We start from the raw sequence: 23,892 nt of genomic DNA, 5'->3' as shown, positions 1-23,892 counted from the left end.
ACTGTCGCCCCGCCTCAGCTGCTCGACGGGCCACGTGACGTCATAGCCTTACCTGCCCTGAAGCAAACGCCGCCCCGTACAGAAATGGCTTTCCTGCAGGCTCTGTCTCCCCTTGTCATCTCCCATTGCCATCGCTAGACAAGGTGGTTCAACTGCGCCCTTTGGAAATACTAGAGTCTTTCCTTTTCGTTGCCAGTGTGGAAGTAATGAACTGACCTGCTTTCACCCCATGCAGGTGACCAGTCAGGGTCTTTGTTTACTCAGCCTGGACACATGGATGTGGACGTAGTTGAAAGTCTCAATCAGTTGCAAGTACGATGCTTTTTCCAGCTGAACTTGACCATCTTTGGCCAGTGGACACGTCTGCAAGTTTGGACCCAGAGATCTTTCAATATGACCCTGGTCTGTGGCGGCTTTCTTGCTCTCTGGTGTGTCCAGATGCTCCAGGCTCATCTTGTCTATTTCCTGCTGCAAACCCCGAATCAGCCATTTCTCCAAAAAGCCTTGGTTTATTTCTGTAAGAAACTGCATTTCAAGAGCACAGTGTGGACCCAGGGACGCTCATTTATACTGAGTTAGTCCTTTTTTTTTTAAAAGGCTTTTTTGGGGACACCTGGGTGGCGCAGTCGTTAAGCGTCTGCCTTCGGCTGAGGGCGTGATCCTGGCGTTCTGGGATCGAGCCCCACATTGGGCTTCTCCACTAGGAGCCTGCTTCTTCTTCTCCCACTCCCCCTGCTTGTATTCCCTCTCTCGCTGGCTGTCTCTCTCTGTCAAATAAATAAATAAAATCTTAAAAATAATAATAATGAAAATTTTAAAAATTAGAAGCTTTTTTGGTGGACAGAGCTAGGAAATATACCAATATTTCTTTTAACTATAAAGTGCTTCATGAGTTCAAACGGATACTTCCAACTCAAACTCCAGGCCTCCAGCATTTTGACTTAAAGTCTGTCGCACACCTGCTACCCCTTTCCTTGCACGTTTAGAATTCAGGCTCAAAGAACCTGATAATCACATCACAGTATCTCATAATTACTCATTTGCTCTCTCCCTCATCCCACACTCCACCGGCTTGGAGTAACAATACCAGTGTTACTACCACAGGGATGATTCCTGAGACAACCCACCGTCTCGCAGGCTCTCCCCAGTCTCACTCTGGTTTCTATGTCTCTCCTGTGCCTATGCCGTTGGTAGGATCTGCGATCCTGTGCAATCCTGTGCAATCCTAGATCCTCACAGACGTCTCTTAGCTTTGGTCCTAGAGCCAATCTTCCTTCCAGACTTTCCCTGGTTGCTCATTCTCCAGATGGTTTTTTGGGACCCTCAGACCCTGGCGGGAGCAGTCCCTGACTCCCCGCAGCCCGTGCCCGCGCACCTCTCCTGCCGGAAGGTCTGGTTTGCTGGAGGCTCGGTACTGGGCTCACATTTACTTTGCTGGGTATCTTACACATGCTTCTCCACTTTCCTCTGGCAGGAAGCATTGCCATTGGAAAGTCTGAAAACAATCGAATTTTCATCCCTGTAAGTCCCTCACTCTTTTTACCTAAATTCCTGAGGGATTTTCCTCCTTTTTCTTTAAAGGATTTTACTAGAATGTGTTTATATTCTCAAATACACGGTGTGCTCTTGATACGTAGTTCCAGCTCCAATTTCAGGGAAGTTGTCTGGAATTTCAGTGTTAGCGTTTGTCCATTCCTCGTCCGTGACCGCCTCGTGCAGGGGCTCCTGCTACCTCTATGTTGGATCTTCTTTGCCAACGGACCTCTGGTAGGCGAGGGTCAGCTTTCTCTGGAATGCTTTTTACCTGCGCCTTTGTTTCTTTTTGGATTTTAAGAGCGTTCCTCCTAGTCACTGTTTTGTTTCTCGCAAGGCTTTATCTACCGTGCTCTTTCTATTTTAGTCTTTATTTCCACAGTTGTTTATTCCTTTGTTTTGAATCTTTCCTGAATTTTGGTGCCTCCTATCCTGGGTTTTCTATCTCCGGTCTACACTGCTCTTTTCCTGGCTTTTACTGTGTCCTTAACATCTGTCAGCTCACCTTGGAATGAAGAGCAGGTTACTTTTCTCCTTTTTCATTTCACGTGGATCATTTTTGGTCCTGAAAACGGTAGGTCACAACTTTGGTCTGGTTTGTGGTGTGTCTTTCTGGACTGCTTTCCTTGTCTACCTGGGGTATTATTCTGCCTTTTATTCTCTCTTTTTACATAAGAACATCATTATGGAATTTTAATCTCAGTGCTTTTCTGTTGCTCACATTTGGGTGAGATTAGTTGGTTTCTGAGCTTTTAGGTGCTATGGTCTGGGACTGCTTCTCTAACTCTCTGAGCCTGCGTCTGCCTGCATCGGGCAAGACACATGGCTCGGTGTCTCACATTCGGGGCTCCCTGGTCATTCTGAGGGTTCACGAGGCTCGGCCCCCACACCTCCTGCAGCCCTTGTGCTCACCTGCTTTGGGACAGTGAGACTCCTGCAGCCAGCGGCTGTCCTCTGAGGCTGTGCACGCTGCTGGCAGGGTCCTGGGGCCGCTTGAGGGCTGTCCTGTTGTCAGGCCGCCCAGCTGCATCCTTCTTTTCCACCCATATGGATGTAGGGTCCTTTGGGGGCCAAGCCCCTACTCTGAGGCCCATCCTCTGACGGGTGGAGTGACGGAACTCCAGATGGGTTTAGGGAAACTGAGATCAGAGGGACCTGAGCTCCCTTTTCTGGGGAGAACCTGAACACTGTCAGCTTATCTCCACTTACTTTTATTTTGGGGGTCATGGGGACATCTTTATCTGAGTCTTGTCATAAATGCTGTTCTTTGATTTTGCTCTCCAATTGTTCTTTTTTTTTTTTTTTAACATGGGGATTCGGGGGTATTTACAGCTAGGCTGCCCTCCAAACTGCCATCACCTGGAGGCTTCACAAGCCCTTCCATTCCTATGCCTGTTCCATTTGCTCCTCCCGGTAACCCGGAGCAGCATGCCATGTGACCGGCCCCGAGGGGGAAGCAACCTGGCCAAGGGCCCTCACCTGACCTGTGGCCAGCTGGGATTTGTCTCGGGAGATGACATCGTGGGCCGTGACAGCACCTGGCACCGCACCTGACAGCTAGCGAGCCACCCGGCATCCCTCACTTGCTGAGCACCTACCATGTGCCACACCCCGCGTGAGGATGGGGGTGGGGAGGGCAACTCACCACTGGGCAGCCCAGACTGTGGCCCCCACCACCTGCTGATTCTCCACCCAGACACCTCGCCGACCAGCCACTGCCCCTAGCGGGACCTCACCGCTGCTCCCTGGACGACAGAATATTGTGTGGTCTCTACCTTCACCCCATACCCGTTCAGTGTCCATACAGCCAGAGCCCTCTGGGGCTCCCCGCTCCCGAAGGACCCGGACCAGCCCCCTGGTGGGGCGTTCTGGACCATCTTGGCCTTCCTCATGTCTGTCTCTCTGGCCACATCCGAGCAGTGCTGTGTGCGGGCTGATACTCATGAGCTGCTAACCGCTCAGGGTTTCCCCTAGACTTCCTGCCACCTGCAGCACTTCCCGGATCTGGCCGCGGCCTGGAGGAGAGTTCCAAGCTCCCGGCCCGGGGAAGGGCTGACGGAGCAGTTCACAGAGAACGAGAGAGCCGGCTGCAGGCCGCCGCGCACCTCCGCGCTCCGCGCTCCGCAGAAACACATGGGTGAGAGGCACCTGCCTGCCCCCGGCCCGGCCTGCCTCCCACAGTGGAGGCCAGCCAGCTTCCGTCCCCGGCTGAGTCCCCTGTGACAGTGAGGTGGGGATGAGGAAACCCCGGAGAATGCGGGGAAACTGAGGACAGAGGGGACTGGAGCCCTGGCCTGCACCTTCACACTGGGCTGAGGCAGCCTCACGGACATCTCTGCACCTCAGAGTGTGACAGAGTGTGGGTCCCCATGGGCGCGGCAGTGGGCGCCCCACAGAGGCCTTGCTGTTGAGCACAGAGCACGCGGCCATTCTCTGCGTAGACCAACACCCAAAGGTGACAGAAATGGGGCCACTTCAGCCACATCAGGGCAGGTAGGTGAGGACTCAGAGGGTCAGAGACCCCACATCCAGGCCCCCACCCCCGGGAGCCCAGGACAGAGGGGCAGCGCTAGGGGACCAAGAATATGCCCACAGCTGGGAGCCAGCTGGCCACAAACCCATGTGGCACTGAGCCCGCCCCAGAGCCACGTGCCACATTTGGCACATGGTAGGAGCTGATCAGTGTTTGCAAAGCTGGAAATCCCACGAACACAAACAGAAGGGTACTCTGTCTCACAGATGAAGAAGCTGAGGGACTTGCACGGGTGACCCAGCAAGACTGGCAAAGCTAGGGTCTGACCTGGGGTTCTCTGAGCCCAGAGCCCTGGCTCCCAGCTGGTCCACATGTGGCAACATGGTCTGGACAGGCCACAGGGGCCCTGAGGCCAAGAGAAAGTGCCAGGTGCTGCCAGGGAGGGTACCTGTCCGGCCGGGGAGTCCCAGGCCCTTGCTGCGGTGGAATTGAGGCCTGGGTGAGTGCGGCCTGGCTCGGCAACCCAGAGTTTTCGGGAGGGAAGGACACCGCCTGCCCCCTGCAGCACTACAGGCCTTCCCTCCTGCCCAGCCCCTCCACATGCCGAGCTGTGCTGGGAAGAGGAAGAGTGTCTCAAACCAGTTCCCCAGGGTCTGGCCTGGCCCTGGGCCCCAGCTGTCCACCCTCCTGAGTCAGCTCTGACTTCCTGATGGACAGGAGCTGGGCCGGGGGCTACCTGGGCCCCGCGCCCTCTACATCCGAGCCCTGGCAGGCTGCCCGGGGCTGCGCCCGCATCCTCGAGCATGGACTGCATGCGCGCTGCGTGGCGGGTGCCAGTCTGGGTGGGGTGGGTGCAGCCAGAGCAAAGCTGAGGGGCCGCCTGGGAGTCAGAGGCCACGGGGCTCCGCGCGGAGACGCGTTATTGTCTGCGGAGGAGAGTCTCAGGTGCCGGACAGGACGGTATCTTCCCAGGGCCCCCCAGCCAGCACACCGCTGCCCTGGACTACGTGCTTGTGTCACCCCAAATTCGTGGTGACACCCTAACCCGCACTGGGGCAGTATTAGGAGGTGGGGCGTTAGGAGATGGTTAGGTCGTGAGGGCGGAGCCGGCCTCGCTCCACCATGTGGGGGCACAGTGAGAAGACTGAACCAGGAGGAGCCCCCCAGGAGCTCCCCCCAGCCGGCTCCCTGCTCTCAGGCCCCTGCCTCCAGACTGAGGATAAGTGTCTGTGGTGCCCGTTACAGTAGCCCGAGCTGACCGAGCGGGGGCCGAGCCCGGCTGTGAGTCCAGGAAACCTGAACCCCAAGTTCATGACAAACACGTGAAATAAATAGTATGTTAGGTGAGGATACATGCAGGCAGCAAAGTAAAGCAGCAGGGGTGGAGTGTGTGTGTGTGTGCGTGCTTGTTCCCGTCTCCGTGTATAGATGTGCGTATCGCTGCGTGTGTGCATGTACACACACGTGTCTGCCTGTGTGTGTGCACATCTGTACCTGAGTGTGCAGCACGTGTGTCACTGTGCATATGTGCACGCACGCGTCTGCATGAGTGTGTCTGTGTGCATGCATGTGTGTGCACGTCTGTATCTAGGTGTGCAGGCACGTGTGTCACTGTGCATATGTGCACACACGCGTCTGCATGAGTGTGTGCGTGTGCGTACCCGGGCATGCTGGGGGAGGTGGGCCGGTCTTCTCATGGCTGGAACCTGCCCTGCGGTGGAAGCTCCCACTTGACCTTGCTTGTTCCTGGGGTCTGTCCCAGGCACGTGGGGCAGCTCTGTCTCCTGTCTTTACTCCCTCTCTGCACCCGGGCCTGGCTGGGGGCTGACCCACGCAGACCTCGCCCGCTCTCCATCAGCCTGGGGCTGGAGGGGGGGCAGCTCGGCCCCGGCAGCGAGGGAAGTGGTGAGGACGAGGCCAGCAGCACTGAGCCTCCGTGGAGCACCTGCTGCCCGCTGGGCACCGTGCCGGGGCCTTAGCGGCATCGCCCTGAACCCTCCCGAACCGGGAAACCTCATCATGCCCACGTGAGGGCTGAGGATTCCAAGGCCAGCAGAAGTAGCATTTCATGCCCAGGGTCCCAGAGAACAGGCTCCCCACACCGGAGTCCCCTGCCACCAGACCTGGAGGTGGCTCGCCCAAGGGCATACGGGCCTGGAAGCCAGTCTCCTTTCTGCTGCAGCCCAGGCAGATGGGCCCAGAGATGGAGCATTCATTCATTCATCCATCATTCATTCTCCATGACAAGGTGGCCAGCGGTGCACCGTGAGCCCCGAGGACTGGCTAACCCAGAGGCAGGAGACACGCTCCGCTCCAGCTCTGCTTCTGCATCCGAGAAGTGAGGGTCCTAACACCTCCCTCATGGCGAGATCAGGGCTGGCGTCCTGCCAAGTGCACAGGCTGCCTCCTGAGATGCCCCTCCCCTCCTGCCCTCAGTGTCGCAGGGGAGCTCTGGTCTGAGGGGCCAGCAGTCTGCCCCGTGGGAGGACGAGGGGCTCCTCCAGAGCGAGCCCAGCCGCGAGAGTGTGCCCCACAGGAGGGCACGGCGGGGAAGACCCCAGGGTGGGGAGCCAGGGCCCCGTCACCTCCACGCCGCAGACTCACCCCAGCAGCTGGGCCATCGCTCCGGCGACACAGGGTTGCACCTGGAAGGGCTTGGCAGGGAAATCTGTGATGTGGAATGCCCTGCATACCCGTCTAAATGGCACGTGTGGGAGCGGCCTGGAGGCACACTGTTTGAGATACCGCGGTGTAGACAGCCACGCCATGACACGCTTTGTTTTCTTTAAAGACTGATTTATTAGGGCTCCTGGGTGGCTCAGTCAGTTAAACATTCAACTCCTGATTTTGGCTCAGGCTCTGATCCCAGGGTCATGAGAGGGAGCCCTGTGTTAGGCTCAGCAGGGAGTCTGCTTGGGATTCTCCCTCTCTCCCTCTTCCACGGCCCCTCCCCCATAAAATAAATAAATAAATCTTTAAAAATAAATAAATAAATAATTTTAAAAAGGGAAGATATTCTTCTATTTTAAAAAAGATTTTGATTTATCTGTTTGAGAGAGAGAGAGTGTGAGAGCGCCCGGCAAGGGGAGGGGCAGAGGGAGGGAGAGAATCTCGAGCAGACTCCCTGCTCAGCGACGGGCCCGAGGCGATGCTCCATCCCACGACCCTGAGGTCATGAGACCTGAGAGGAAACCAAGAGTCAGTTGCTCCGCAGACTGAGCTGCCCGGCGCCCCAGCCGTGACATGCTGGGGGCGGGGCACAGATGAGAGGTACTGAGGTACTGAGGCGGCCCTCTCTGTAAATGCACGTCTCTGTTTGGTTCATTTTTGTACCCTGGGCACATAGTAGGTGCTCAGTAAATCTCTGCTCAATGAACAGATCAACAAAGGACGGGCGCTGCTGAATGGTCGTGGGATGACAGGTGGTTTTTCTTTCTTTTTGCCTATTTTTACATTTTTTTGGCAATAATTACATAGAATTTTTAATGTGAGAAAAAAAGAACCGCAGAGATTTCAAAACCTCGTCACTGCACATCTGGTGTGGCCACAAGGAAGTGAAGGGGCTTTGGGGCAACAGCAGCTCTGTGAGGCCCCAAGGGTCACAACGGCCAACGTGACATCTGCATGTGGCTGAGACGCACAGAGGGTCTGGAAGGAACCAAGCCATGGGAGCTGGGGGGCTTTTCTTCCCTCGCTCATGCCCCCTGCTTATCACACTGCTGGGGTAATGGGTCTATTCCAGGAAGGGACACAGGACTGCGGGGCACGAGGGACACGGCTCCAGAGCCTCTCACTTCACTCCAGGGGCCTCGGTTTTCCCACCCGTGAAATGGGCTGACGACAGAGCCCTCGGCCAGTGTGAGAAGTGACTGCTGCCGTCCCAGGGCTTGGCCCCCACCGTGTCATCAGGCGCGCTTCATTTCCTTCCCTTTTCCTGCCCTGCTGTTCCCAGGGTTAAGCAAGACGTTGCCCATACACGTTACTGCCGGTGGCAGAGGCGCGGGAGAAGGGCCCATTCCCGCATCACTGAGGCTGGCCCGGGGAGAAGGAGGACAGGAGGGTCCTGGGCAAGGAGCGGGGCTGAGCCCACAGCCCAGGGCTGGGTCTCAGCTCGGCCACTCAGCAGTGGGCACAGCACCCCTCTGTGAAGGGGGCACGGCGGGGCCCACCTGTCAGGGCTCTTGAGATGGCTCGCTCTTCCGGTGGGTACCCCCCCCCCCCCCGTGCCCAGAAGACCCTCTGTCCCCACCCTCCTGTGCAACCCTGGCTCAGCCGCCAGCCTGTCTCTGCCGCCCGCCCTTCTCCTGCATCCACTCTCCAGCAGGCCCGGGGCTGGCCTGGAGCACAGCTGGGCCTTTGCTCTTCTCCCTCAAAGCCCAAACTCAAGGAGCTTGACTCACGGTACTGACTGGTCTGCTTCCTTGTGGTTTGGGAGGAAAGGAACATGTGAGACACAACATCGGAGCCTTGGGGCCCATCTCTCTGCTCAACGACCCTGTGCCGGTCCCGCTGCTCGTGGCCCCGCGTAAGCGCTGGTGGGCCCACTGTGTGTGGGACTTCGGTGGGACCGCAGGGAGCACTGGGGAAGCCCAAGGAGCCACGGCCCGCTTCCGTGGAGGATCAGGGAATGTGCACCTGCCCAGTGCCACAGAAACTGTGCGGTTTGTGCGGGGTCATTTGCCAGGATGTGTTCCACAGCAGGGTGGGGGCGGGGCCTGCAGGTCCCTGGATCGAACCAGTCCTGATGCCAACCCACATCTCCTATGCCCCACCCCACGCCAGCCACACTGGGGTGGGTGAACAGCTCCGGGCAGGCGCCCACTCAGGGTGTCACCTGCCGGCCCCTCGCCTGGGCCCGGGATACATCCCACCTGCGTCCTCCCCAAGGCTTCTCCCCAGGTGGGAGGCCCTTGGGGGCAGCTCCACGCTTGAGCAGTCATGCCCGTGCAGCCACCCCTAACCACTCAGCCAGGGGAGAAGCCAGTGGGTAAATGCTGCCCCAAAGACAGTTCTGAGATCCCTCCACAGGCTCCCCGGGAGCTGACACAGGATGGACCCCGGGTGCCCCGGCCGAGCCCAACATGACACCTGCGCCTCAGTTCCTCCTCTGACCCTGCTCCCTGAGGTCAGACTGCGGGCTCTGCAGAGTGGCCACCCCTGAACCGGTTACTCCTGGCTCCTGGGTTCAGAGCCACCCTTCTGATCCACTTGCAATCAGAAGGAAGGAGGACGGCAGTCTCCTGTTCAGAGCAGGGGCACGAGGGGGGCCTCCTGCCGGACAGCGGCTCAGGGACGGCTTTCTCAGAACGGGGGGACCCTGGAAGGAAAAGGCCACCAAACGTGTGTGCCAGCCGGCTCTGCTGGGGAACAGAGTCCCCCACAGTGAACACCCATCCTCCCTCCGAGGGCCTGGGATCCGGGACTGAGCCGCCGGCTGCTTCTGCCCCAGGTCTCTCACCTGGAGTCTGGACCGGGCTGACGTGCCCTCGGCCACGCTGTCGCACTCACGTGGCTGTCCTCCCCACGCGGGCCTCTCCACACGCGCCCGAGCGTCCCCACGGCCCGGCGCGCCTCCCCTGCAGCAGCGGTCCGGGGCCAAGACGGAGGCCACGCCGCTGGCTTCCGCCGCCCCCATGGGTCACATGGGTCAGCCCGCCCCCGATGGGAGGCCACTTCACGATGTGAGTCCCAGGGAGCGGGCTCACTGGAGGTCAGCGTGGAGGCTGGCTGCCCCTGCATAAGAGTAAAAGCTCTGTGACCCGGGTGTCTGAACCGAACCAGCTGATTTGGACACAATGTTACATTTCCCCGTATAAACACCAGAACTAAGTCCCTGCGAGCTCCTTCCTTCGCCCCCTGATCTGCTGCTTCTCGGTTGACACGTCTGGGCAAGGACGGAGAGCATCTAGGACTGGCCTGGTGTTCGCTGGGCCCATGAGAGGGTCCCTCGGTCCCCCCAAAGCCCCCGGTCTCCAGGCCCTGGGCTGGGGGAGGCTGAGCAAAGAGGCGTGACGTTCAGGCACATGGTCAGTAAGAGGTGGGGTGGGGATTTGGACTAGGCTGGCCAGAGCCCAGCCATACGCTGCCCAGGGGAGGGGACAATCTGCAAATAGGGTTGACCCTGGGTCCCACCCCAAGTGTTCGTGTGCCATAGGGCCCCATGCCCCAGCCTCCCACCACCAAGCCCTTTTGGGGCCCTTCCCGCCCCCCCCCCCCCCCCCGGCCACTGGCTCATGAGCTCCTGTGCCTTGCAGCTTGGCTCTGCCCCACATGCTGTGACCTCCTTTGTCCTTCCCAGACACTGCAGCCCAGCCCAGGCCATTTGGCCTGACCCAGTCAGTCCCCTCCAGGGGATGGAGTCTGGAGACTGCCTTTGGCCCCACTAGGGCCAGAGACCCACGGTCTGGAAGCCCTCAGCACTGCTCCCAGCAGGTCCTATCTATTCCGTGTGCACCTACTGTGTGTCAGATGCTGCGCTGGGCCCTGTGACAAGCGACGCCTCGTGCCTGCTCTCAGGGAAGTTACGGGCAGCAGAGGGGACAGGCAGAAAACCAGCGAATGCCTGGATACATTGGGCTCCTTGTTATAAGTGCCTCCTGGCTGGTCACTGGATTCTGTAAGGGGGCTGCGGGGGCGGGGGTGGGGGAGGGGCTTTCCAAGGAGGTGACATTCAGGCTGAGATAGGAAGAACACCAAGGAGTCCCTGAGGCACATAGCAAGGGGAACAGAGCTCTAGCGAGGAGACAGCAGTGCAAAGGCCCTGAGGTTGGAACACTTGGCACAGTGGAGGGACTGGGAGAGGCCAACCAGGTAGGCACCCCCGCCCCGACCTCGCCTCTCTGACCCCAGCCTGTGTAGGAAAAGAGAGATAATAAACCTAGTCCTGGGAACTGAGGATGACGAGGGTGGAACGTCTGTGTGCTCCGTGACTAGCGCTAGTATTAACGACAGTGCAGGGGCACCCAGGAGGCTCAGTCAGTTAAGCGTCTGCCTTTGGCTCAGGTCATGATCTCAGCGTCCTGGGATCCAGCCCCACATGGGGCTCTCTGCTCAGCGGGGAGCCTGCTTCTCCCTCTGCCTGCTGCTCTCCCTGTTTGTGCTCTCTCCCTCTCTCCCTCTGACAAATAAATAAATAAAATCTTAAACAAAACAAAACAGTGTAGACAGGCAGTGGGGTGGCAGGGGCAGCACGGTCCTGGAAGGAGGGGCCGAGATGGGGTCTTGCAGCTGACCCTTCCCTGCCTGTGACTTGGGGCCGGGTTCCACGGTCAGATGAAGTTGTATGCTCAGGAACAATGCCCCCGGGGGCCAAGCATCTATTTTGTGCGATCCAGACACAGCCCCCGTGTGCCAGGAAAGTGGGGCTCAGAGGTGGGTGCGGGAGTGGGCCCTGGGTCTGGGCTTCCACAGGCCGTCCTCACCCAGGCCACCCCATCCCTGCACAGGAGCAAAAGAGAGTGTCTCAGGGACCCGGAAGCTGTCCCACCAACCACAGGACAGCTGTGGGCCTAGAGGCTGAACAGCAGACATGGACAGTGGGGGGAGCTGTTGTCACATCATCCCTGAAAGGTAAGCCTGGACCAGGGGAGGGCCATCTGTGCAGGAGGAGCTGCGTGTGGGGAGGGTGGGGACACCTGCTTAGAAGCTGGGGTGCTCCCCTCCTCCCTAAATGAACTAGGCCCAGAAAGGGTCTGGAGGACAGAAGCTGGACCCTTGAGGCCCCACTGTGTGCTGGGCTGTGTCTCTGCCCAGCTCCATGCTCAGCTCCATGCTCAGCTCCATTGGGCTTCCATCCTGCTCTGTCCTGGCCTCCTTCTGGTTTCCAAAGCTTCCAGGAAAGGGCAGGAGGAGGGAAGTGTTGGGATGGGCCGGGAACTGCCTGTTCTCTGAGTTCCACTGGGACAACCCAGAAACTGGGGCAGGGAGGCCCAGACAGAAAGGAAAAAGAGGGGAGGGGAAGGGAGGGGAGGGAAAGCAGGGGAGAAGGAGAGGAGGAAGGGAGGGGAGAGTGGGAGGGGAGAGGAGAGGAGAGGGGGAGCAAAAGGGAGGGAGAGGGAGGGGGGAGAGGGGAGAGAAGGCCAGGAGAAGGGGAGGAGAGGGAGGAGAAAGAGGGGTGGAAGGGAGGGGAGAGGAGCCCAGAGAGGGGGAAGGGAGACCTGGCATCCTGGAAGATGCTGTTTGCACACTCGCTAGGGGGAGTGTCTGGCGTGAATGGCGGCCAGGAGGGGTCAGTGTGGGTGTGTGGAGCAGAGCATGTGAGCAGGAGTGTGTAAGAATAAGTGTGTGCTTGTGAGTGAGAGCAAGCGAGGGTCTGTGTGAGTGTGTGTGCAGGTGTGAGGGGTGCTGTGGTGACAGCTAACAGAGCCCAGGAGGCCCAGGGACCAGGAAGGCCCCCCCCACCCTGTGCAGGACTTTCCCAAGGCTCTGCCCTCAGCCCAGGAGCTGGGCCCCCCACTCCTGCGTCATCCCCATTCCCCTGGGACAGAGAGGGCCTGTCCCACCTTGGAGGGGACACCCCCACGGGCCCAATGCTGAAGTCACCCCCTGCAGCCCCCTGCAGAGCATCACCCGTTTCACTGACGAGGGCGACTGAGGCCCTGGCAGGGTGCGGCTGAGACGGGAGGTTCACCCCATCGCCCACCTCCTGCCCGGTGGCAGTGAGGGAGCCACGGGGCCGGGCCGCAGCAAGCCCAGGAAGGCCCAGGGTCGCTGGGCAGGACTTTCTGCAGGCACTGGGTCCTAGGAGGAGCCTGGAGGGATAGCAGGACCCTCGGCCATGGCAGGCAAACACAGGGACATGACCTTGTCCTGCATGCATGCACGTGTGTGTGTGTGTAAGTGTGGCTGGGGGGGAGAGTGGGGAACAGGGACCCTCATCTCCTGGCTCAGTCCCATCTTCCTTTTGCTGGTTCTCCCCCAGCACTGACCCACCATCCCCTGAAACCCCGCCCCACCCTACCCTCTGGGATCCCCGTGGGAGTGCTCCTCCCCAGGACCTTGGCTTCACCCCTGCCAGCTCCCCCACCCCGGCTGCCCAACAGGTTGGAGGGGGTTGAAGTGTCCCCCCAAAATTCATGATCCCCCAGAACCTCGGAATGTGGCCTTATTCGGGAAAAGCATGTTTGCAGATGGCATTAGTTAACACGAGGTCATGTGGGAGCAGGGCGGTCCCTACTTCTAGGGACTGGTGTCCTTGTAGGAGGAAGGGGGACTCACAGAGACACGGGAGGAGGCCACATGGAGACTGAGGCAGAGACGGAGGGGTGCGGCCACAAGCCAGGGAGGCCTGGGGGCCCCAAAGCTGGACGAAGCAGGAAGCATGCTCCCCCAGAGCCTCACAGGGACCCGCCTCGGGGACACCTTGACTTCAGAGCCTCCAGACCCTGGGAGGGTATTTCCTGTTTTCTAAGCCACTTGGTGGTCATTTGTGGTGCAGCCCCAGGACCCAGACACAGGGCTGCCCCCTCCTTCCCTGTCGCCTCCTCACTTCCACCGAGTTCTGGAAAGAGCAAAGCCCCAGTACCTCGGCAGAGGAGGGTTTGTGCAGTGGGGCGGCCCCAGACCCCCACTCAGACCCCCAGCTACAGGTGGCCGCCACCACCCCGGCTTCCCACTCGTGGCGCAGCCCCGGTGTCCCCTGGGTGCTCCAGGGCAGAGACTGAGGCTGGGGAGGGCCACCAGCTCCGGGAGAGATGCAGGCCACCTCTGATGGGCCACTGGGCTGCAGGACTCCCCGATGGCCTTGCATAACGGAAAGGGACCACGGAATGCTTACGGGCTCCCTCCCTTACCGCACAGACTTGCCCCACAATCCTGCCTGGGCATCTGCTCCCTGGGGGGCCCTGTTCAGTGCTGCCAACACTGCATCGCTCTCCCCACACTGCAGACGCCAAAACCGAGGCTAGAGCAGAGCGGCCTCTCCTGGCCTGCACCCCAGCCTACCCCCTCCGCTAAGCAGCTCTGGGGCAGGCAGTTCCCCCCAGCTGTGGGCCTGGTTGCCATGGCTTCGGAGGAGAAGAAAGAGGAGAGGATTCCTGAGCTGCATCCAGAAAGACAGGCTCGCCCCCCCCCCCCGCCCCTCCTTCCTCACTCCCTTTCTCTGACGTCAAAGTGGCCCTTTGTGTAGCCAGAGGCCCGTGCCACTTCCTCCCCAACGGCCATGGCCGGGAGCAAAGGAGGTCAGAGAGCCCAAGGGGCCAGGAAATGAGTCAGGGGACCCCAGCCTGGCCAAGACTTCCTAGAGTGAGGGCTCCAGACCCTCCTTCCCACAGGGAAGGGCCTCCAGCAGCTCTCCTACTAGCCGCTGCTCTCTTGCCTCTGTACCTTCGGCTATGCAGTTCCCTCCATGTGGGCAGCCCTTCCTCACCCCTCACGTCCAGCCCCACTGGGAAACGTCCCCCTGCATTCTGCACCTGCCTCCATCCCTGCGTCTTCATGGGGCTCTGAGGTCTCCTTTCCACCCGGTGTTCCCAGGGCCGGGATAGGCTGCTGCTCAGTAAATGAGTAGATGTTGCTTCATTGTTGCAATGTCCCCTTCCAGATGAAGAAGGGAAGGAAGGAGGGAGCTGATGAGATGTCAGTCCCCCTGGTTATCCTCCCCCATTCGCACTGGACCCAGCACGTGGGTCCGGCTGTCCTCGTGCTTCCCAGCACAGATCTCCGCCCTTTGTGGTCTGTCAGCTTCCTGGCCTATGAGAGTCTCCTTCCTGGGGGAGTGGGTGCTCTCTCCACACCACAGAAGAGTGGGTGCTCAGAGAATGTGTGGGAAGGAAGGAAGGAGGGAAGGAGGGAGGGAGAGAGAGAGGGAGGGAGAGAGGGAGAGAAGGAGGGAGGAAGGAGAGAAGGAAGGAAGGAAGGAAGGAAGGAAGGAAGGAAGGAAGGAAGGAAGAGAGGGAGGGAGGGAGGGTAGGAGGGAGGAAGGAAGGAAGGGAGGGAGGGAAAGAAGGAAGAGAGGGAGGAAGGGAGGGAGGGTAGGAGGGTAGGAGGGAGGAAGGAAGGAAGGAAGGAAGGAAAGGAGGGAGGGAGGGAGGAAGAGAGGGAGGAAGGGAGGGAGGGTAGGAGGGAGGAAGGAAGGGAGGGTAGGAGGGAGGAAGGAAGGGAGGGAGGGAGGGAGGGAGGGAGGAAGGAAGAGAGGGAGGAAGGGAGGGCTGGAAGGAGAAGGAGGAAGGAAGGGAGGCAGGCGGGCGGGAGGAAGGGACCCCAGGTTCTGGTCGGGTTCAGGAGTCTCACCCAACCCGTCCAGGACCAGGAGCTCCGGCAGCCCTGACTCTGAGCCAGCCTCAGGGTAAGCAGGAGGTGGCAGGAAGGATGAACATTCGTCCAGGTCTCGGCAGCCCCCACAACGACGCGGGCAGCTAGGTTGAGGGGCTAGAGATGAGGGCACAGGGTCAGGGGGCACGGCTGCCGGCCGCAGGCAGACTGACCGGCACCAGCCACCAGGAGCAGGTTATGCTCAGAAGCCCTCACCTGGGGGGCTGGCTGACAGCAGGCGGGCACGCGGCGGAGGGCCCCGAGCGGTCCCCTTGAGGGCGAGTCCTGCACGCTGGGCTCCAGGCCCAAGGTGGGGAGAAACCAGTCCAACTTTCCACTGAAAATAAATACCCCAGCAGGCCTCTGTGGGTAGGGAGGAGGGCTGGCTGTGTGAATGGCTTGCTTTGCACACTTCCATGATTATCTGAATTTTTACCAAGAGCATAGATTATATACATATTTGTTGAAGAAAAGAAAATAAATATCTGATGACCCCAAGGCCTCTGCCTTCCCTGGAAACTTCTACACTGCTGGGCAGTTGTGACAAAGCCCCAGAAGATCTGTCTTCCCTGGCCCTCAACCCACCTGGGGAACATGTCCTATGGGCTAGACCCCTCACCCAAAGGTGGCCATGCATTTTTTATCAATTTGCTTCTTCATTCCTTCACTACTCTGTGTCAGGCCCATGTCCCCTGAAAGCTGCCAGTCTAACAGGGAGACAGGTACGAGGACCACATACCCACCATGCCACCGAAGAATGTGGTGTAGAAGTATAGCTGTGGGAGTAGTCAAGGAGGGCTTCACAGAGGAGGTGACCTTTGAATGGGGCCTTGAAGAGCGAGTAAGAGTTTGTCAGAAGGAAAGCGGGTAGGGGAAGGACGTTCCAGGCAGCAAGGAGAGTGTGAGCTCCAATGTGGATGTGATCGAGGTGCCAGGAGGAGTCTGGGGCAAAAGGGACACGAGTGTGGGGCAGGGTGGTTAGCAAGAGATCAGGCTGGATGGGTGTGGAAACCAAAATCACAAAATGCCTAGATGCCGGGCAAGGGGCTTGCAGATTTTCCTTTGGGCCAATGACTGTGAACTTGCTCACCAAGGACACAGCTTTGGGTTTTGGGTTATTTATTTTTTTTTCTAAGATTTATTTATTTATTTGTCGGAGAGAAAGAGAGCACAAGCAGGGGGAGCAGCAGGCAGAGGCAGAGGGAGAGGCAGGCTCCCTGTGGAGCAAGGAGCCTGCTGTGGGACTCGACCCCAGGACTTTGGGATCGTGACCTGAGCCGAAGGCAGACGTTTAGCCGGCTGGGCCACCCAGGCGCCCCTGGGCTCTGGATTCTGACCCACAGGCCATGGTTGGAAGTTCCCAGCTGGTTCTGACCAACTCCCGGGGTTGGTGTCCACTGCTGTAGCTGGGGTCATTGCAAATGTGAGAGTGACAGGATCCGGCTAAAGGCTTGGGAGGACAGTGATCTGCCTGAGGCCCCAGGGATAAGGGGCAGAGCCGGCCTCCAACCCAGGTCACTCTGACCCCAAGACCACCCCTGCTGTCTGTCAGCGTGGGCTGGGGCCTCGTGCTCCCTTTGCTCATGTGCTCAGGGGCTTCCAGGGTCTGGCCCTGCTGCACTCAGGGACACAAAGGTACCAAGTCATGTTTCAGGCACTTTGTCTCCAGAAGGGAGCATGAAGCTGTCCTCCGAGCTCCCACTCCCAGCCCCTTCCAGGGGCAGCTCCTGACTTCCTTTCCCTCTCCACACAGCATGGGGTGTCCTCGGAGGCTACCCTGAAAGAGCAGACTTTGGCATGAGACAGACCCGAGTTCACGTCCAGGCTGTAGGGGGGACAGGAGGGTCTCAGGCAAGCACGTGCTCCTCCAAGCTTAGCGTCCTCACCTGTAAGCAGGGGTGGAGGGTGGGGAGAGAAAGCATCCCTCAGGGGATGGGGGAAGAGCTTCAGCACAAGGACCTGGGCGCGGGGCCAGGTGCGGAGCCGAGCCTGAGCAAAGCTCACTCCCTTCCGGCTGCCTGCAGGTGCGCCCGGGCTCCACACCTGCCTCACCCTATTTGGAGCAGGATCATGGGGGAGTTTCCACGCGGAAGGGCTGTGTCTGCTGCCAGTTAGGGTGCAAGGGAATTACACGCAGGTTGCAGACGTGTTCTCTGATGACTTCATGAGCGAGGCATGCTTGGGCAGAAAGGTCTCTATTCTCTGAGGCCGGGGACTGTAAAGCTGCAAGACTCTGAGGACTGACCCTGAGCAGTGGTGTTCAGTCCCCTTGGGTGCTGAATACGTTTTGCCAGCAACGCCTTGTGTGGGTGCCCAGTCTATACAACGGATAAAAACTGGGCCGCTCTGCTTGAAGAGGGGGTGTGGAAGGCGGTCCTGGGGAAAGGTCCAGGGTCCCATTTTCCCTGTAGCCCTGGATCCTGGGGAGATGGGGTTGGAGCTGCTCCTGGCTGTGGATCGGGGTAGCTGGGGAGCAGAGCACTGTGGACAGAGTCCAGCAGCCGATATTTACCAGCTGGTATGAAAGGACTTCTGTATCCTCAAAACCGCATGCTGGTGCCAGTGTGGCTGGGCCAGGGAGCTCATGTTTCACAGCAAGAAGTCAGTCTCTACAACAACAATGATCATATGTCTTTGTGAAAAATCATAATGATGTCAACCTTTTAATGTCCCCACGGTCTCTTCTCTTAAACTTGAAGGGATGTTTTATTGAAAACCTCTCTTGTCTAGAAGAACTATTCATATGAACCCAGCAATTCCATTAGCTTCCCTTTCTTTTTCCTTTGTTAAATTCAAGTACAATTACATAAAAATAGTACCAATATATGATTCTTCTGGTTTTGTAAGTCTTTCTACCTATCTGTTCCTCACCCATCCTTCTGTTTGTGTATTTGCATGTAAGTCCCCCGAAATGATGTTCACCTAATGCCAGTGGTTATTTCTGGCAGGTGGGACCGGGGCTGGGTTCTCAATTCCATCTTGGGGATTTTGGGCATGTTGTGAATTCTTTGTTATGAGCAGGTAGCACTTTTATTTTGTTTTAATGGTTTTTTTTCTTAAAAAGTAAGATGGAAAGAAAGCATTAAGATCATTAACCAGAATTCATTCTGGAAACTGAGTACTGAGTACTAAAGCCAGTGATGACTGCTATTTTTCTTTTTAATTTCTAAAATCAAGGGAAAACTATTTTACTTTTAAAATGAGGGGGAAAGGACATTGTGGAGATCGTGAATCAAAAGCGGCTGGCAATGATCTATTCATCGACAAATATTTATTGAACAACTTAATGCCAGGGTCCCATGTTTCCCGTTCCCTTATAACTTCAGGTTTTCAGTCCCCGCATTCTGTAAAACCTTTTCTATCACACAGTCCCTGTAATTCTTATAGGCTGCCACTAGGTGGCAGTATGCACACCCGTATTCTGGGTGGCGCTGTGCTGCGCTGCTCAAGTCAGGTAAGATTTCAGTTCAAGACACCTATTACTGCTTTGTAAGTTCTCATTGGCAGAATTATGTCATATATATCGATATGCATATATCGATATATACCTATATAGCTACATCTGTGTCTATATCTATATCTAAAATCTGCAGTATCTATATACAAATACAGATATATTTTAGGATTGGGAACATTACAATTAAGGGTGCTCGACTACTTGTCTTCCTCAAATAAACACTCCAGACACAAGTCAAACAAGAGACTAAAGCAAACAAACACGATACTTCTGCACACGAGACAGGGTGGCCTAGAGGCCAAGCACCCCAGCTTTGGAAGCCAATAGATAGGAGTCCAAATCCTGGATTCATCCATCATTTGCTTCATCACCTTAGTCAAATTACTTGAGCTCCTTTGGCCTCAGTGTCCTTGTTTCAGTGCTGGGGATCTAATGGAGTCTGAATCACGGGGTTGTTCTGAGAGTTAAGTGAAATGGGGTAGGGAAAGAAATGAGGATCTAGCTGTTAGTATTCCTGCAGTCATTTCCACCTAGAAAACTCCTACTCATACCTGAAGACCCAGCTCAAAGGTCTCCTCCTCAGTGAAGCCCCTGCTAACTTTCTAGCAGGGAGTGAGACACTCCAGAGGGAGGAGAGTTCCAGGTGGAGCAAACTCTGGGGACCAAGGCCCTGGGGCTCACATTCAGAGACACATTTCCTTGGAAACTTGGATGGAGTTAAAAAAATTCTACAAATAACCGTAACACATTTCATTAAAGAACAACAAAAACATATATAGTAAAACTCTTGCTAAGCAAAATTGTTTTATTTTACCTGCTTCTGTTACAACTAGAGTCAAATGATACCTTCTGAGGACAGAACGTTGGGTTACCTTCTTGGGCTTCAGGAGTTCACCTTTGAAAAGGAGTGTGGCCCTAACCTGCCTCCTGGCTTGTGGTGAGGATCAAAGTGACACCATAAAGATGAAAGTTGCCCTGCCTCTGGTTTCATTTCCTACCGCAAGGTTGTCATTTTTTTTTTTTTTTTAAAGAACACAAATCAGGTATTACTTCCTGCTTGAAACCCTCCCCAGGCTGCCTGCGGCCTAAAGAACAAAGGCCAGGCTCCTAAGGATGCCTGAAGAAGCCCCTGGACAAGTGCATTTCTGCCCCTTCCACTCGGTGTCCTGGGTCTGCTCAGCTGCCCTTGGCTGGTGACTCCCAGATCCCCGGGGTCCTCCTCTTCTGTCTCCAGCCCCGAGACCAGCGCGCAGGCCCCACATCTGTCTACCTCCAGCCGCCTCCCACAGCCTCTTTCAGGCCGTCTTCCAGGTTCCAATCTAAGTACAGCCCAGCATTAGCTGTGATGCCACGGAACACACCCCTGAGCCTCACTCTCCTGTGTGCAGAGGGGCCCGGGACACCCAACTCCTCAGGGTGGGCAGGAAGTCTGGCGAAGACACGCGTGAGGACTCGGGCCAGGCCCCGGCCCACTGCGGGGCGCGACTGCGCGGGTTCCGGCCCTGGGGCTGGGCTGCAGGGCGGCGGGCTAGGGAGGCCCTGCAAAGGGGCCGCGTCCGGGCTGTGGGGGGCAGGGCAGCGGGTGGGAGGGCTTCCCCGAGATCGGTCCAACCCCGCCGGCCCAGAGTGCCGCCGGTGGGAGCCCCGGGACCTCAGTTCGGCGGGCCGCCCCTCCCGGCCCCCGCCGAGGCTTCCCCGGACTCGGCCACCACACGCGCGCTCAGTCCGTCGCAGTCCTGAATGCCCGGCGCGACTGTCCGGCGCGGTCTCGGGAGCGTAGCCCTGTGGCTTGCTGGGCATGCGCGGAGCGCCGGGCGCATGCCCGGTCCTGGGGGGGGGGGGGGCGGAAGCTCGGCGCGGGGACGCGGCCGGGCGCGCGCCTTGGCGGTGAAGCCCGCCTCAGCCGGTCGCCGCGCATGCGCGACCTGCGCCGACGCAGCACGCCCTGAGGGCGCAATCCCCCCGCCGCCGCCGCCGCCAGCCCGCCGCCGCCGCCGCCGCCGCCGCCGCCGCCGCCGCCGCCGCCGCCGCCGCCGCCGCCGCCGCCGCCGCCAGCCCGCCGCCGCCGCCGCAGGGACCGCTGTGCGCCCGCGGCGTGAGGCGTGGGAGGGAGCACCGCTTGTCGGTTCGCGGCGCCGCCTCGGAGTGGTCTGCCCTCGCCTCCTGGCGCCCCGCGCGGTCCGAGTGAGTGCGGGCCTGGGGAGGGGGCCGGGACGCGGGCGGGCGGGCCGGCTCCTGGAGCTGGGGGTTGGCAGGGCCTAGCGGGGCCAACCAGCCGGTCCGCGCGGCGGATATGGCGGAGACGGGCCCCTCCCGCGCGGGGCTCGGGAGGCCGAGGATGTGGGGAGGCCGGTGAAGTGGGGAGGACGAGGGAGGGGCCCCGGGAGGACGGCGCTGTGGGGAGGACCGGGGCGCGGGCGGGTCGGGAGATGTGGGGCGGACTGGGGGGTCTCCGGGAGGACGGGGGGGACACGAGAGGCCAGGGAAGGGGGACGAGGGGGCGGGTTCTGGGAGAACGGCGCTGGGTGGAGGACGGACTTGTGGGGAGGTCGGTGGGCTCTGGCAGGCCTGGGGACGAGGGGAGGCCGGGGGCTCGGGTAAACGGGGAGGTTTGGGGGACATGAGAAGGCCTGGGGGGGTTCCTGAAAGATGGGGAGGTTGGTGGATTCGGGGGTCTCGGAGAGACGGAGGGGCTCGAGGCCGGAGCGCACAGGGAGGCCGGAGGCTTGGGGAGGCCAGCAGGCTTCCTTGGGAGCCGGCCAATTGCCTCAAAAACAAAAGGGGGGAGAGAGGAAGGAGGAGGAAGAGGGAAATCCTTGGGGACCTGGAGGGGGGGCGGGGGAATAGCCCTGACCCTATATGGGGACTCACTGGCCCTCAGGGAAGGGCGGGCTTCGCACCCGGGTCCGCGCGGGCTCCTTCCCCGCAGCTGGCGCGCAACTTGCTGTGGCCCTGTGGTTTTCGGGGCGAAAGCCCCGGAGACCTCGTTGATTCATTGTGCCTCCAAGTTTACCCCTCTTCCCAACCCAGCCCCCAGCTCTGCTGCTGGCTTAGGTGGAAGAAGGACTTGCTGTTTCTTTCTCTCTCCTTTCCTTTCTTTTCTCAGGAGGAGGAGTGTGTGTGTGTGTTACTTGGTTTTATTTAATTGGAGGATTTAGCTTAATGCACTAAGGGTAAAAAGAAATTTTTTTTAAGTCATTTCAACAGTGTCTCATTCTTGCATAGTTAGCCTGCAGCTGGGTTTTTGGCAGTGAGACTAAGATAATAGTAATGTAGTAATTATGGGAACTGGTTGAAATACATTCAAGCTGAAGGCGGTGTAAGGATTTGGGGATCTGTACTTAAGACGACCAACGCTGGGATTCTTAGGTAGAATGTTGGGATTTTCTCTTCTTCAAAAGGAGTAATTCTAAAGTACTAGAAAGCAGGTGTCCTGATACCCAAGCCGGCACTCTTTTCATATTACGCAATGCGTACAATGTCAAGCAAGTGTCATCAGGTCTTGGGTTCCATATCCATTAGTGATAGCCAGACTATTAAAGTTCTGTAAGCCCCTGGTGAACTTTTCATCTTTTGGGGAGAATGAGGATATAGGAGAAATATTTGTTTTCTCAGGTGTGAAAAAAAGTTGTAACTCTTTAAAGGCAAGCAAGGCCCATATGTCTTTGAATTTTAGTTCTCCGGAAGGATAGGAGGTATGTGTAGTAGATACTCAGTAACCAAATAAATGCAAAAACATAAAAAAAAACCTTTGCTTTTGTGTATACTCTTGTAGCAGGCGTTGTACTGGACTCTGCAGGGTGATAACTGGATGAGAAATGATCCTCTCCAAAGGTCTTTGCAGCCGAGGGAGGGAGACAGAGAAGTCAGTCAGTGATGATGGTACAGTGGGTAAGTCCCGTGATAGAGGTGCGCCCAGGGCATTATGACGGGTACTCATCTTTCTTCAGTCCCCCACATTCTTAACCCTTTTTATACCTATTGTAATTTACCCCCTACCCCAGACCTATTTTCCCCATACCTTCCAGTAGCCTCTTAGTAATTTTTCTTCATGGTCATACAGACTCATCTCTTCTTCACATTTGATTTCTGGCAGACAGTTTCCTGGAGATCTCCGTTCTCTTCTTTTCTGAGCTGCTTGCTCCTTCGGTCTTTTCTTGTGTTGTCCCTGGATGTTCCTTTGTTCTCATCGTTTGGCTTTTGTCCAGAGTTGGATTTTATGTTTGTGGCAACTCTTGTCTTTGTCTTTCTTCACTGACTTCTTCCTTTTGGTGGCGTTAATTACTTTAAAAAGATAGTACAGTGTTTTTGGACAAGTTGAAGACAGCCTTCAGCATGCCCTCCTCTTGAGCAACACTGCTCCGGCTTGGACTTGTTTCCCTCTCTCCTGGTACACAGCCACCATTCTGGAATCTCCCTTCATCGTCGTCCTGGGGATTCCCTTATCCCTTCTAATGGAAGCTCATGCCTTGCTCATTTTTTGTTGATGCTCGTGTTTTGGTGGAAGACTTTCTCCAGGGGCTTTCTGACATAGGATGCTTAGGAGGCAAACCTTTTGGGACCATGCATGATTGAAACTTGATTGATGGTTTCGCTGGGTATAGAGTTCTGTATTAGAATTCATTTTTGTTCATAAATTCAAAGATTGCTCCATTGCCTTCTTGTTTTCATGTTACTGTTTTAGAATTCAGAAGCTATTCTCATTTTTCCTTTGTATGTAACTTGTTTCCCCTCCCATCTTTAGACGCTTGTAGGAGTTTTACAATTTGTCCAAGTCTTTTGAAATATCGTGATGGTGTACCTTGTGTGGTCGGTTTTCATCCACTGTGCTGCATATTCAGCGGGTCCCTTCATTCTGGCAACTGGGAGTTTTTAGTTCTGGGAATACTCTTTGGCATTACTGTGCTGAGGTTTTCTCTCTTGCTTTTCCTTATTTTGTTTTTCTGGAAGTCTTATTATCCGGAACTTGGCTGTCCTGGGCAAAGGTTGTAATTATCTTAATACCCTTTTCTTCTTCTTCTTCCTTCCTTTGCTCCTCCTTTTCTGCCTTTTTTTGGGGGGGGGGGTGTCTCTTTATTCTCTGTTCAGGGAGATGACTTCAGTTTGACTTAACCTTTTCTTTAGTTTATTATTTCTGATTTCAGAAAGGTTCTTTAGATTTCCAAGAGCTCTTTTTCTA

At 57.2% G+C, this 23,892-nt stretch overlaps 1 long non-coding RNA gene across 7 annotated transcripts in view; it reads left to right on the top strand.

Annotated features, from left to right (window-relative positions):
- Window positions 1–20,753: 20,753 nt before the first annotated feature.
- Window positions 20,754–23,892, top strand: part of LOC125282093 (uncharacterized) — a 99,500-nt gene continuing 96,361 nt past the window's right edge. For 4 of the 7 annotated variants that reach the window (XR_008959630.1, XR_008959632.1, XR_008959633.1 and 1 more), the window contains exons 1-2: window positions 20,754–20,897; window positions 22,489–22,604. This is a non-coding gene — a long non-coding RNA (uncharacterized LOC125282093). The remainder of the gene's footprint in view (window positions 20,898–22,488; window positions 22,605–23,892) is intronic. The other 3 variants (XR_008959634.1, XR_008959635.1, XR_008959629.1) reach the window with 3 other exon arrangements.

This window comes from Ursus arctos, unplaced genomic scaffold (assembly GCF_023065955.2).
Source record: "Ursus arctos isolate Adak ecotype North America unplaced genomic scaffold, UrsArc2.0 scaffold_16, whole genome shotgun sequence".
In the NCBI taxonomy this organism is placed as follows: Eukaryota; Metazoa; Chordata; class Mammalia; order Carnivora; family Ursidae; genus Ursus; species Ursus arctos.
The sequence above is the reverse complement of the archived record's forward strand: the minus strand, read 5'-3'. Positions and strand labels throughout refer to the sequence as shown.